This window comes from Dermacentor variabilis, chromosome 2 (genome assembly GCF_050947875.1).
Source record: "Dermacentor variabilis isolate Ectoservices chromosome 2, ASM5094787v1, whole genome shotgun sequence".
In the NCBI taxonomy this organism is placed as follows: domain Eukaryota; kingdom Metazoa; phylum Arthropoda; class Arachnida; order Ixodida; family Ixodidae; genus Dermacentor; species Dermacentor variabilis.
This window is the reverse complement of record NC_134569.1, coordinates 101,987,613-102,001,936: the sequence shown is the minus strand read 5'-3', so window position 1 is coordinate 102,001,936 and position 14,324 is coordinate 101,987,613. Positions and strand designations below refer to the sequence as shown.

The window sequence follows — 14,324 nt, the reverse complement described above, 5'->3', positions numbered from 1 at the left end:
GAGGTTAAGAAGGCCATAAAGAAACGTCAGGAAGCCTCCAGGGAACACAGGTATTCCAAAAGTAAGGGAGAACCTGAAGCAGAAGTAGAGAGGAAATGGGTAAACTACATAAAATGCAAAAGGGAAGCATCTTATTTGATCAACGAGAAAATCAAGACAAAAGGGTCCCAATGGCTGTCAAAAATAAGCAATAAAAAAGATAAACAGGCAGCTAGAAAATTCTGGCAACATCTGAACTCCTTGGGTAATAGGACAAGCCTAGAGCAGAGGTATATAGTAACAGCTCAAGGTACTCGGTTAGAAGGAGAGGCGGCAATGGAGCATATAGGAACCATGATGAGGGAAAAATTTACAAAACAGACAAATGGTACATGCAGTACGTCGGAGAGGGATAGCCCGGTCAACCCACTGCTTCCGCTTGGACAAAAAGAGTGGGAAAGGGCGGAGAAGAGGGTACCAAGTAGCACATCGGCAGGCCCCGATGGTATTCCAATTATGTTAATAAAGAAATTGGGCCCGAAATCTAAGGAAGCATTGAGGGAGGTGGTGAGCAAAATGCTAGTGGATGGTAAAGTACCTGACGAATGGAGGCTAAGTAGGATGAGAATGATATATAAGGGAAAGGGGGACAAAGCTGACATAAATAACTACCGGCCTATAACAGTGACGTCAGTGGTTTACAGGGTGGTTATGCAGATTATAAAGGACAGACTGCAGGCATGGGTAGAGAACGAGGGGGTACTTGGAGAGCTACAAAATGGGTTCCGGAAGCATAGGAGGCTAGAAGACAATCTGTTCTCGCTAACACAGTGCATTGAAATAGCTGAAAAGGAACACAGACCCCTATGGCTGGCTTTTTTGGACATCAAGGGAGCCTATGACAGTGTACTTCAAGAGGGCTTGTGGGGCATTCTGGAAACTTTAGGAGTGCAAGATGGAGTAACCAATTTCTTAAAAGATATCTATAAAGGTAACCGGGTGATTATACAATGGGAAAAGCAGGTTTCGAAGCCTGTGATGATTCGGCGGGGGCTTAGGCGGGGGTGCCCATTGTCTCCTCTGATGTTTATGCTGTACCTACAAGGTCTAGAGGCCAAAATACAGCAAAGCGGACTCGGCTTCAACCTATCATTTCTCAAGCAAGGAAAATTGATTGAACAGTCATTACCAGGACTGATGTACGCGGATGATATTGTATTAATGGCTGACAATGCAGAAGATCTGCAGGAATTAATGGACATATGTGGTACAGAAGGAGACAGGTTAGGCTTGAAGTTTAGCAAAGAAAAATCAGCAGTCATGATTTTTAATGATAACAGTTGCGGCGAGCATAAGATACAGGAGGCCACGCTGGAGATAGTCGATAAATACAAGTACCTTGGGGTGTGGATAAATAATGGCATTGAGTATCTGACAGAGTACGAAAAATATCTAACGACTAAAGGTAACAGAAGTGCAGCGATTATGAAGAGTAGGGCACTGTGGAACTACAATAGGTACGAGGTAGTACGAGGGATATGGAAGGGGGTAATGGTACCAGGCCTGACTTTTGCCAATGCAGTTCTATGTATTAGAACAGAGACCCGGCAACAGTTGGAAATTAGGCAACGTGGTGTGGGTAGGCTCGCTCTGGGAGCACATGGCAAGACACCAAATCTTGGAGTGCAGGGGGATCTGGGATGGTCTTCTTTCGAGGGCAGAGAGGCTAGTAGCAAGATAGCATTTGAGGAGCGATTGAGAAAAATGGGGGAAATTCGGTGGGCTAGGAAGGTTTTCAGTTACTTATACACGAGGAATGTTGACACGAGGTGGAGGAAGCGAACTAGAAAATTGACAAGCAAATACTTGGGCAGTAGCGGGGGAACAAGTAAGGAATCATCTGTCAAGAAAAAGGTTAAGGAGGCAGAGAGGGGTATGTGGAGTACAGAGATGCAAACCAAATCGGCATTGGAGACATACAGGACGTTTAAGCAAGAAATAGCCAAAGAAAATATTTACGATAACTCTAAGGGAAGCTCATTGTTGTTCGAAGCCAGGACAGGTGTACTGAGGACTAAAACGTACCGAGCCAGATACCAGGAGATAGATTTGGTGTGCGAGGCGTGTAGAGAGGAGGAGGAAACGGCGGAATACCTTATACTTGCTTGTAAACAACTTCACCCTGCAGTTGAATCTAACGGGGAACTATTCAAAGCCTTGGGTTTTAAAGACAGTGAAAGTAGAATAGACTTTGAACAGGTAGAAATAACTAAACGGAGGCTATCTGATTGGTGGACAATATCAACGCAAAAGTAAAGGAGTAAATACATAGGTATGCATGCATATAGAACCATTAAAGGCTAGGTGGCGCGCGCCGCCGCCTCCCGATTCAAAGGGTTCAGCCACAATCATCCATCCATCCATCCATTCTCGTATTCAACGCGACAGGTAGAATACGAAGATACGGCGTGTTGTAATTGCTCCGTCTTCAACGGTTGTTGTGCGAGCTGCATCGATGTGTTTGTTTGATCGTGTGTTATTAGGTTCGCTGTAATGAAATGAGACGTAGTTCGCGAGCCCGAAAGTGCCAGAAGATGGCTTGAGTCTCGCTGTAAGCACGCCGTATGCGTGGCGCGCCAGCTAAATGTGGACCAACGATTTTTATGCCGTGGAGTGCGTTCCCTTTGTCTCCGCTGGTTGTCGTGGAAAGCTTGGTGGACGGCGCAAAGAAGTAATGCGTATTATTAGCGTGCCTCAGCTCGTCCACTACCCAGCGGATCGCAGACGCATCACTGGAAACTTGGAGAGCGCCTTTCGACCTCGCCGTACTGTTGAAACGGTAAGCAATCGTGCTCGCCAACTACACGTGCGTTCATCCGTGTTGTGTGTGCTTCCCGTGTGTGTATAGAGTGCCTTGCGAACGTAGCAAGTGGAACACCCACGTAAACAGTGAACCCTGTGCTGATACTTGCTACGCGCTGGTTCTAAAAATTGTGTACGCAACTCTATTGCCACAGTGCGGAATTGATAATCCTGATAAGCGTTTGCTTCCGCTGAGAAAAGTTTCGGAAATCGTGTTCACCTTGTGCAGCTGTGCGTGAGCTCCCGCCTGTCTGCTAAAGTTGCATAGTAACGACCCGTCTACCTCTTCATCGATTCTTTCTTCAATGACGTTTCCTCACTTATAAATGCTTCGACGTTGTGCACAATCTCTGCTTACGAGGTTTTTGGCTAACGAACAGTTCTAGGGAAAAAATGTAAGCCAATCACAGCTTGCTACTAGTACAGCTTTATTTCCAAGACAAGATGTGTTGACATAACTGACTTAACTAAACATGACAGGGGAACGTTGCCTATACTAAGTAATGGAAAAAACATTAAGATTAGATTGTAATCTGCTGCTGCGGCGCGTCCAAAACTTTATTTGATGTAGAGGTCCCTATTGTCATGACATTCGATAATTTCAAGCATTTGCTCTCTTTCCACATTAGTGCAGACATTGTTTTCATGACCCTTTTAGGTGCTGATTGCATGTTTTCATGATATCACAGCTTTATTGTGCCACTGCTATAAGCTAACATAGACCTCATTTTGTAGTGGCGAGGCCGTGACCCACAACATAAACTACAAGATCGAGGAGTCCCCAGAAATGCAGACCCTGTGGATGTATGGCTGCAGCAGCATGGCGTGTGATCTGGATGGTCATGTCAGGTGTGTATGAAATGTATGTGTTCCAAAAAGGGGGTTTGGTGTCATTCATGGTGAATTTTGTCAACACATTCCATACTGCAGCTTACTAAAGAGACTAAATATTTATGCAACCTTATTGAACTTGCTACCTATTTGTGTGCATAGCCATTATGCCCACATTATTGTGTTCTGTATAAAACTATACCTAACCTTTCCTGATGTTTAGTATTTCTTTTGCGTAAGTTGCTTACCTGCAAGTTAAATATAATTTTTGCTTTGTACTTAGTGTATTTATGACTTTTTATTGTGGTTTTATTCTTTGAAAACTATTTCCTATGCTGTACCCCTTATTTGCATAATTTTTTTTCTGTTTGTGCTACAATCTCGTGCAGTTTTCTGTGCATGTAGGAATTCGAAGTGTAGTGGACCAAATATGTCACAGGTCTAAGCACGTAGTGTGCACACCTTTGTTTATCATTGATATCTTTACAGTTACTTCTCTGTTCCCTTAGTAACAGCCACTGCGAAATACACATTTGGTGAGCTTTAATTTCTTGAAAATTACTATGATGGTCAGTATTTACTATGCTGCATTTACTTCAGTAGTACATGGACACAGACTGATATGGATACCTTGTGACCTACACAGGATGCCTTTTTTGTTTGTTGCATTAAAAATGGCGGCTCACCCACATGTCTTACTATATATGTGGTATGCCTCATCGATTTCACTTGTCAATTTTTACAGTGGATGAAAACAGATGAACGATTGTAATCCAACATGAAGCCCCGTTGTGGAAATGTACGGCCAAGTTGGATGACCATACTGGTCTTTTGAATGAAATATGGTGGTCTCTTATACACATACGATACCGGCCAGTTTGCCCGATGTACACTTGACCACATGTGAAAGGGATACAGTACGCTGCCTGTGACACACACGCCAATTTTGGTGGTATCTTTCACCGAGCAAGCCTCCCTTGCCTGCTTGCCTTTCTCAATTCTCTTGCACACTGCTGTGCATATAGGCACCCCGACAAGAAAGGCTTGCTTAGATACCACTAAATTTGTCTTGTGTCTGTCAGAGGTAGTGTAGTCTATTCTTGTGATCATGTGTATATTTGGTCAAATGTACATGCAGCAGATTGGCCGGTGCCTCAACACGTGCCTAAGACAGCACCATAATTCACTCCCCGGATCAGTATGTTCATCCCACTTGACCATGCACCGATGGGACTGGGGCTGCACACCAGATTTAGACTGTTCATCTGTTTTGTTCAGCTGCGGCAACCAATTGACCAACAAATTCGCTGAGGAATGCCACATAAAAAGACTGGGTCACAATCTGTTTACTGAATTGTCTGCAACCTTCGTAGGAACAAATTTGTTTGTTGCAACTAGTTTTAGGCACATTACTTCTTGTTAAATTTTCTGCTTGACCTACAGAGCAGTTATGCAATCAATTTTCAAAGAGACATGATTAGTATAATTTTTGTTTTCTGTTTTTCACATGCCATGTTGCAAGAAGGACCCTTTTTAATTAAAACTGAATTAACTTTTCAATTGCAATTGGGAAGTCTTATCATTGCGTTTAGGATACATATCAGTGTACATACCTGTACTAGATTAGAAACTAATTGTTTCAATAACTCGAAAAGCACGAATATACTGTGTCCATTGTATCTGACAGTGACACTGCGACTGTGTTCCAAATACCACTAATTGGCAGTTATCCATCATAATTTGCGAAAACAACTTAAAACATTATTGTTCCCCATACAATGGATACTTACATGCATCATCATGATTGCTCAAGCTCCATGTGAGAAATTTATTATTGGCATATTAAGCATAGTACATACCAACTATGGCTAACAGCGGATGGAATATTAATTTTGTCTACCGCTCAGCAATAGAAGCCAGTAGGTCATTCCCTTCTTTTCAAAAAATTTGTTTCCTATGCACAGTGTGACGTCTGTATAGGACTCTTAGCTCATGGGTGTTCCTGCTTGCTTATCTTATAAATGGGGAATGTGTTGTCATTGCAAGATGAGATTAATGTGTGACTAGGCTGTTGTCGTTTCGAGATGCTTTTTGTCATCAGCAATGATATTCTACTGCCAGGCACATTGGCCCAGTGCTGATGTCACAGTATCTTGGGAAAGTAAAGATATTGTCAAAAATGATTCTCAAAAGAACTGCCGCTGTTTGGCAGAGTGGTGGGGAGGTGGGGTGTTCTGCCACTTTTCTGTTATAATTTTTTTCTGAAATACTGAAATGAAACTTAGCATAATGCTACAACTATATAGATATTTGTGGCGTGTTTGTGCCTGCTAATACATTATGGCTGAATGTTCATTACACTTTTTGAAAATTAATTTCAATTGTATTTTCCAGGCTCCAGCGTCGCCGTTACTAGACGGACCAAATGAGGCCAAAAACTAGCCTTTCCTCGCTCCTTTCCTGGGAAGTGAAATAGCAGGTGATCATGTAAGAATGAACTTGCAACATGTGAGCAGTAGCCAAAGCTCCATACAGGTCATGCTGGTGGTGGAATGATAAGACAAACCGCAATATTTATTTGTTTACTTATTCACTTAATATTTATTTATTCATATCTCGTGAATACTGTGCAGTTTTTCAGCAAGGAATCAGATAAAATAAAGAAATATCATTGCATCAAAGTAAACATGTTATTTGAAAAAGCATAATTCACGTAGCACAGTACCATGATAAAACATTTTCAGACAACTAGTCTGCTTTTGGTACGAATTCATGAAAACTGCAAATTTTGAAGAAACAGAGCAGTAAGGTTAACAAATCTTACTCTTAACTAAAAAATGAGATCACATTTCTGTTGGACCTAATACCATAATTTAATCTGGCAAATTAGAGATACCATATGCTGCCCTAATATACAATCACTAATTTATGAGTAGATGTGCGAAACTCTCAAACATTGCAACAATTTCATGTAAGCTGTAAATTCCTATATAACGTTTGTTGACTTTAGACATAGCAGATGGAGTCTGCAGAACTGTGATATCTCTTTCTGGCACAGAGACGGGGATTAGTAAGCTTCGTGGTGTTATTTTTCTTAAACCTGCCAAATAGTTCTTCCTGCAACAAGTTGAATTCTCAAATGCCACAAACTTCAAATTAGTGCTGTGGTTGTCTCAAAAGTATTTCTGTATTTTCGATGTATTTGAGTAGGAAAATTTGCAGAATTAACGAACTTGTGCTAGTTGTTCTTTATTTTTTTACCGTTGCAAACTCAGTCCTTTTCCTTCAAGTTTTGCTATTTTCAGCAAATTTTAATAAATATTGATGGTTTTAATGTAAAACTATGATTTAAACATTTTTAAATGTATCAAACCTCATCAAATTTGATTCCATAGTTGCCGAGAAAAACTATTTTACTGTTTATGTGCATTACATAGGAGCTCCTGAGCTAAATCTTTTTTAGTCATTGCGTGTGTCGGTCTGGTTTGTATTTCTCACCCTAATTAGAATATTGGCTCTGATCTCAAAATTGTTTCCCTTACAACGAAATACAAGCTTTTAAACTTTGTACGATATATGCTGTACTGCTCTATGAAAACCACTGTTTGCCACATTTTTGCAGGGCCTGCTAGTGCTAATTTTACACATAAACATAGACTAATATGCTGTGTGGTTTCGGTATATGGTGTACTTATCTGTGAAAGCCATTATTTGCCACATTTTCGCAGCGACTGCCAGTGTTATTTTTGCACTTAAACAAACTAAAATGCTGTGTCGTTTCGTCAGGCTGACACAACATTGCAGTGCACATTCATATCAGTCTATTTTCAGGCTTTAGTATCCAACCGTTCAATGTGCGCTGCTGGAACAGGCACTCCTTTTGCAGTTTTAATGGTATGGTTTCTTGTCCTAGTCAAGCCTGTTATTGCCAGGTGTCAACTGTAATCAAGTCTGCCACTGATTCTCTTACCTCATGTTTCGCGTGTTTGCACCACCAGCTTGACCTGAGAAGCATGTTGGCAGCTACAGTTTGTGTGTTGCAAGTTCTAGTCTGAAGCGTGTATGTCACATATATGAAGTATGTATCTAGTCTGAAGTGCAATAAACATTTCAAACTGAATACTTTGTGGTTGTAGCACCAATTATTTTGCCACTGCATTTACTGTAGTCCTTATTGCCTACAGTAGAACTTTGGTAAATTGCAAGTTCTTTACACATATCGGCCTAGCGTTTATAGGCATTTGCTTGTAGGTACTCGAAAGCAACTGCATAGAAATATTCTATAGGATTTTGTCTTTAGCGTCTCTAAAGCAACTCGATAGAAATATTCTATAGAAATTTGCCTTTAGCATCTCTAAAGCAACTCGATAGAAATATTCTATAGAAATTTGCCTTTAGCATCTCTAAAAAAACTCGATAGAAATATTCTATAGAAATTTGTCTTTAGCATATCTAAAGAAACTCGATAGAAATATTCTATAGAAATTTGTCTTTAGCATCTCTAAAGAAACTCGATAGAAATATTCTATAGAAATTTGTCTTTAGCATTTTTAAAGCAACTCGATAGAAATGTTCTATAGAAATGCTTCTTTAGAGTTCCTATAAGAATGCGGTGGCCAAATAACTTTTGAAACTCTATAGGAAAATTCTATAGGCAATCAAAATAAACACAATAGAGTTCTATAGAGAACATTCAAAAGACTTTCTAAAAAAACACATTAAAAATTTTTGTAAGGGGAGGCCTAGTGGCTGGGCCGCTACGGAACAGCCTGGTCGAGAACAACTCGCGAATAATTGAATGACATCGATGATGTACCGGTGAATTTACCTTCAAGGCGCAGGAAAAGCCTAGATATCTCTGTTGTAAGTATAAAGACCATTCGTTAGATTCAACGTGCAGGCTTTGCACAAGACTATTACTGAAGGCGCCTCCATCAAAACGGAAGCCTAAGTGGTGGATAGGATCTAACATTATCAAAGCACTAGGCGCAGTAGAGTTATCTACTGTGGCTCCTTAGTGAAGACGTGATAATATTAGACTTTTGTACACGCTTATGACGCACTTCCTGTCGCTTCCTCAGGATGTGCGTGACAAGAGTTTCAGCAAATTCACAGTCTCCAGGCACTTTATATTAAAGATACTTCTGATGCGGGACAAAACTTGATGTTTAAAGGATCCCCCAAAATTTGTGTTCGCGACTCACAGATAGACGTTCTTCACTGAGATTTATTAACGGGTCCGACAGTATGCCTCTCTTCGTAGGCGGCCCCCTCCGTAGATTTCTGAACCGGGAAGAGCCCTCGCCGGTGAGGCCGAAGCCTGCCCCTTCCCCAGGTGTTCGTCGCCCAGATCATGTGTACTTGCTTTTGAGTTGCCCCGACCTTTTAACTAAAAGTTATTGTGGCAATTAGCTTACTGCTTCATTGTTGGTGCGGACGTGCCAAGCTTTTAATGCACACTTACGCATTATCCGTGCAAATCCTGACAATAGAGGACAAACGCAATAGAAGCATCAGCGACGGCTGCCTCATCTGTCATTTCTCTCTTCAATATTCTTTTACATTTCCATGGTAAACACTATGCACACATACAATATATTTAAATATATGCACAGGAAAACGATTATTATATCTTGGAAGGACAAGGAGGTAGCCAATTAACTATTATATCTAAAGGTATGGATAGCCTATGCTTAGAGAATGGATATGCTGCTGCATGTTTACTCGCTTCAACTTGTTCTACGTGCTGTTTTGAGCATAAAAAAAAAGGCACTCAGACTTCAGTGACCCCTTCGGCAGAGTCTTTAATCAACGGCATGTGAAACGCACGTGAATGGTATGTGTCTTAGTATTGCTTCTCGTTTCAGTAAGTAGAGCTGATGACTCATTTATTAGGGGTAGAAACATCGTCATTTGCATACAAAGGTCATAAATGTACATACAAGGTGTGATAACTATCTATCATGCACCAAGATTTAAAAAAAAAGCAATGCGTTACTCGAAGGAAACCTAGTGCATATTTTTTCCAGTACAGTGGGGTAGCTGCCAGTAATTTTTCGTTACTGAGATTTAATTATGTAACTGTCATTAATTATCTAACTCGTGACGTACTATCAAAATGATCAAAGTGTCAATGAGGCAGTTGCAGGCACAGCCAAGGGACATCTTACTGCGGTATTTTCAGCGATGTACTAATTGTGCACAAATTTTTTTCCGGTTGTTAAATAAACCCTGCGAAATATGACGAATACCACGTGACTGCGCTCTCACCACATCATAAAGCAGCGCACTTGAATAGGCTCCTTCTGAGTTAGCCAGAACGAAATGAAGGAAATAAAAAAAATCACCTCTAAACACACCGTACAGATGGTTAACCAGCGAGGCTGAAACGTGCGGCCCCTGTTTTTATACTGAGTTGATCCCGACGGTTGACTGAATGACGGCTTGGTAGGCTGCCGGATCCTCGGTCCGCTGTTGCAGCTTGCACTCGGCTGCACGACCCTGTTCTTGTGCCCGGGCTGCAGCATCGGGACGGCGTAGACAAGGTCGTTCCCGGTTCGGCTCGCTGCGTTGTTGAGCTAAAGCTGCCTGCTCCTCAGGAGTACGTATGACGCGTAGCCTACCCATTTCGGAGCCGGAGAGAAACTGCTGCGCGTCCGCTCGGTTGTGACGAAGCGTAACAACGTCACTACTGGCACAACCAATCGCTCGCCTCTCTTCCGATTTTTTTTTCATGCATTCGCATGGGGTTGCGCCGGAGGATGCTTCGGCGTACAGGCGACAGACGGACGAGCGGACGAATCAGCTAGTCGTATACAGCTTCGCTGCAAAACATCGGGATCGAGCAAGTGGATTAGCTGCCGCGCCTCGTGAGAAGTAACATGCAGCGTTTGGTGTTAGTTGGAAACAAGCTGTGAAAGCTGCTTTTTTTTTGCGTAAACTGCATTAATGGTTCGTTTTTTTTTTGTCACAAAACCTATCTACTAACAGCGTCAGTGCAAATGTTCAAAGGTGCGTTTTCTTTCATCCCAGTCGCCGTGTGTTTCTCTAATGAGCGGAAGGTAAAAATGAACCTTGCTTTGGGAGCTGCAAGTGACAACACGGGGAATGCCGCAAATACTGGGTGTTTCAGCGAACACTTTCAACAATATTTAAAGGTTGCCTGTGGCAGACATCACAATTCTAGTTCATGAGCTGGTCTACTCGAAGCGGCGGACCATACTTGCACAAAAAATTGAGATGCAATATCGACTAATTAATAAAAATTCACTAATTAAGTTTTAACTAATTACATAATGACCCGTAATGCAAGTTACAAATTCTAGCCGTGGAGTTCGCAAGGCGGATCCACTTGGAACGAATTCTCAGGACGACACCAGTTTCGAGACATGAATTCTGGAACATTGTGGATAAATGCATTGGCGTTCCAGTTAGTTTGTTAGCAGAACGTCATTTTGTGCACAGAAGCACACAAATAATATCAGGAATAGAAGTGTGGTGGTAGACCAAACGCAGCGACTATTATCAGAAATTATGAAAACCTGAGAAAGAACGGCAGTTACAAGAAACAGCGGCGTAGGACTGCATCCTTGAGTCCTAGACTGCAGATGAGTGTTCTAGCATTTCTGGCCTCAAACCCTCGGGCTCTCGTGGGGGACGTGGCCGCCCACGTACCATCTTCCAAGCCATCAAATAGGAGAATTCTAAACGATGGTCTTTCATCTATGCCACCTTAAATGGCACCAATGCCTTGAAGATAGGGGCCTTTAGAATCGTCTGGATTTCTTGATTTGGGTCCTCACCAAAGCAAGTAAGTCACCGGAATTTTCTAGCGGCATCATGGGGACAGATGGAGCCGTGCTGCTGGCGAGGAGTCATGCGTCTGCGTGGTGCTCCCAAGCGAGATAGAGGACGATCCCATCGAGGCGTCAGCCCCATGATCTCGTCCGCCTTCATGGCGCGTTTACATACATCGTTTCCGAAGTTACTGGTGACAACGAATTTTAAAGTACGCAAAAAAAGAAGTAAAATTGTGTTCATAAATTTGACTGCAGGGGTCCTTATATAGAATGTAAGCGCGGGAATGGAGCCTTTACGCTTTCAGCCATTTTGTGCAGAAAGTAGGCGAAAGCTCCCTGTATAAGTCTTAACTCCGTACGCATGAGCGTTACCGCATACCATGCATGACGCGCCATATGTGCGGTTTGTTGCATTATCTACCCGTAAAGCGCCACGCTATAGTGCCACAGCTGTAGCACTGAACATGACGCAAAAAGCAGGCACAGCCAGGATATTGCACATTTTCATCGTCGGTTCACTCAAAACAGCTGAATGCTCTCCTGCAGTCTCGTCCCAACCTTCGCCCCAATAAGCGCCGTTACGTTATTCCATTTTCACGCTATGGCTGGGCAGAAAATTCACTGAACCGCCAACGTTATGCGGGTCAGACACAACAAGTCTGTGCAGTCGACTATGCGTAGTTTTTTTTTTTCGTGTATATGATGATTTATGGTGGTTAATGGCGCAAGGTCCAGCTATGGCGAAAAGTGCCATGACATATGGTAAATGATTCTGTAATACGTCTGAAACGATCAAATTGAGTGGCTGCAAAGAAGCCTAAAAAACAGGTCACTATATGCTGCGTAAAATATGTAAGCATCAAATTAATGACAATGACCCATCATAAAAAAGGGCATAAAAGTTACGGTATGAAGAATTCATACGAAAGCATGCCTACAAGCACTCCTGCCTCCGCAGGGCTCTTGAAGTAAAGCAAGAGCTGAGGATCCAACATTTTCAAAGCACTAGGCGTAGCATAATTAGATACTATGGCTCCGTAGTCAAACTGTGATAATATTAGGCATTTGTGCAAGCTGATAAGGCATTTCCTGTCGCTTCCTAAGGATGTGCGTGACAAGAGTTTGAGCAAATTCATAGTCTTGAGGCACTTTACCTTAAGATACTTCACATGCGGGGCAAAAGTTATAACTTGCTGTTTAAAGGTTCCCTAAGAATGTGTACTCACGGCTCACAGATAGCCATTCTCCAGTGAGATATTTTGCTGGGTCCGGCAGTATACCTCTCTTATTACAGATGAAAACGCACGTACTGTTTTGAGGGTTTAGTTTAAAACCGCTATCGTCTGCCCACTTAGACAATTTACTTAAGCCAAGCTGTACTTGTCGGTCGCAGATACTTAGATTACATGATTTGTAACCTGTCTAGATCTCATCCACATATAAAGAATAAAACATAGTACGTGGTATGACTGTGTGGAGCGAATTAATTCTGACAACAAAAATAGCGCAGCTCAGCACACCACCTTGTGGAACACCAGCCTCATGTGTGAAACGACGAGGCAGAACGTTACCTACTTTAACACGGAACGTGTGACGTGAGAGGTAACTCTGAATCACATTCAGTAAGTTGCCTCGGTCTCTCATTCCAGACAGATCACGGAGAATCCCAAAGCGCCAAGCTGTGTCATACGCCTTTTCCATATCTAAAAATACTGACAACTGTTTGTGGACAAAAGCTTCACGAGTTTGTGTCTCAACACGTATCAAAGGGCCAGTGGTGGACCGATCCTAGCGAAATCCGCTACCGGTATGTGTCAAATATTGGCTCGATTCTAGGAAATGTAGTAGACGGCGGTTTATCATTTCTTCGAATACTTTGCAGTGGCGGCTTCTTAGTGCTATAGGCCGGTAACTCGAAACGACGGATCCTTGCCCTCTTTCAGAATAGGAATTATGATGACCTCTTTCCAGGCATACGGGATCTCGCCGGAAGACCATACAGCGTTGTAGAGGGAAAGCAAGGTCTTTTGTGTCTCAGAGGGTAGGTGCTTCAGCATTTCATATATTACACGGTCGGCTCCTGGGGCAGATTTATTGCAGCTGTTTAGTGCTTCCTGCAGCTCAGATGAACAGAATGGCTCATTATATGCCTCATATCTTTCGCATTTTATTCCCAGGTTCTCTCCTTTTATACTGATTTTGTATCGCTTAAATGTTTCAGAATATTGCGATGACCTAGACACATGTTCAATATGTGTACCCACAAAGTTCGTTGAGTCTTCCAAGCTATCGCCCTGTGTGTTTACCAGAGGGAGTGAATATGTTTGCCGTCCTCTTACTTTATTAACCCTGTTCCAGACTATGGCCTCATCAGTATTCGTGTTGATAACCGATAAAAACGTTTGCCAACTCTCTCTTCTGGCCTGTCGGTGCGTTCTCCTTCCTTGGGACTTTACCTTCATAATATTAACACGATTATTCGTAATGGGAGAAGCGCGTAGCAACCCCCACGCTTTGTTCTGTTTCCTACGAGCGTTCCCACATTCGTCGTTCCACCACGGGACACGCCGTTTGCATGCCACACCACTTACTTCAGATACACATTAAGAAGCGGCATCTATTATGAAGGCTGTAAAATTCTCCACAGCAGCATCATTTCCTAGCGAACACAAGCCAGCCCTTGAGATACTAGTAAGAGTTAGGAATTTCTCCCACTCGGCTGTATCAACCTTTCACCGTGGAGCCTGTGGTGGAGATTCATTTTCTTTGGTTGTTCTCAGTAGTATTGGGAAGTGATCACTCCAGTAAGGATTTTTAGTGACTTGCCATTTCTCTTTCAAGTAATAGTAACTA

General features: G+C 42.4%; 1 long non-coding RNA gene across 1 annotated transcript; it reads left to right on the top strand.

The window, feature by feature from the left end:
* The first annotated feature begins 2,559 nt into the window (after positions 1-2,559).
* Positions 2,560-7,794, top strand: LOC142572418 (uncharacterized). The gene is made up of 3 exons (XR_012826078.1): positions 2,560-2,818; positions 3,577-3,690; positions 6,067-7,794. It is a non-coding gene; the product is annotated as an uncharacterized LOC142572418 (long non-coding RNA).
* Positions 7,795-14,324: the final 6,530 nt, after the last annotated feature.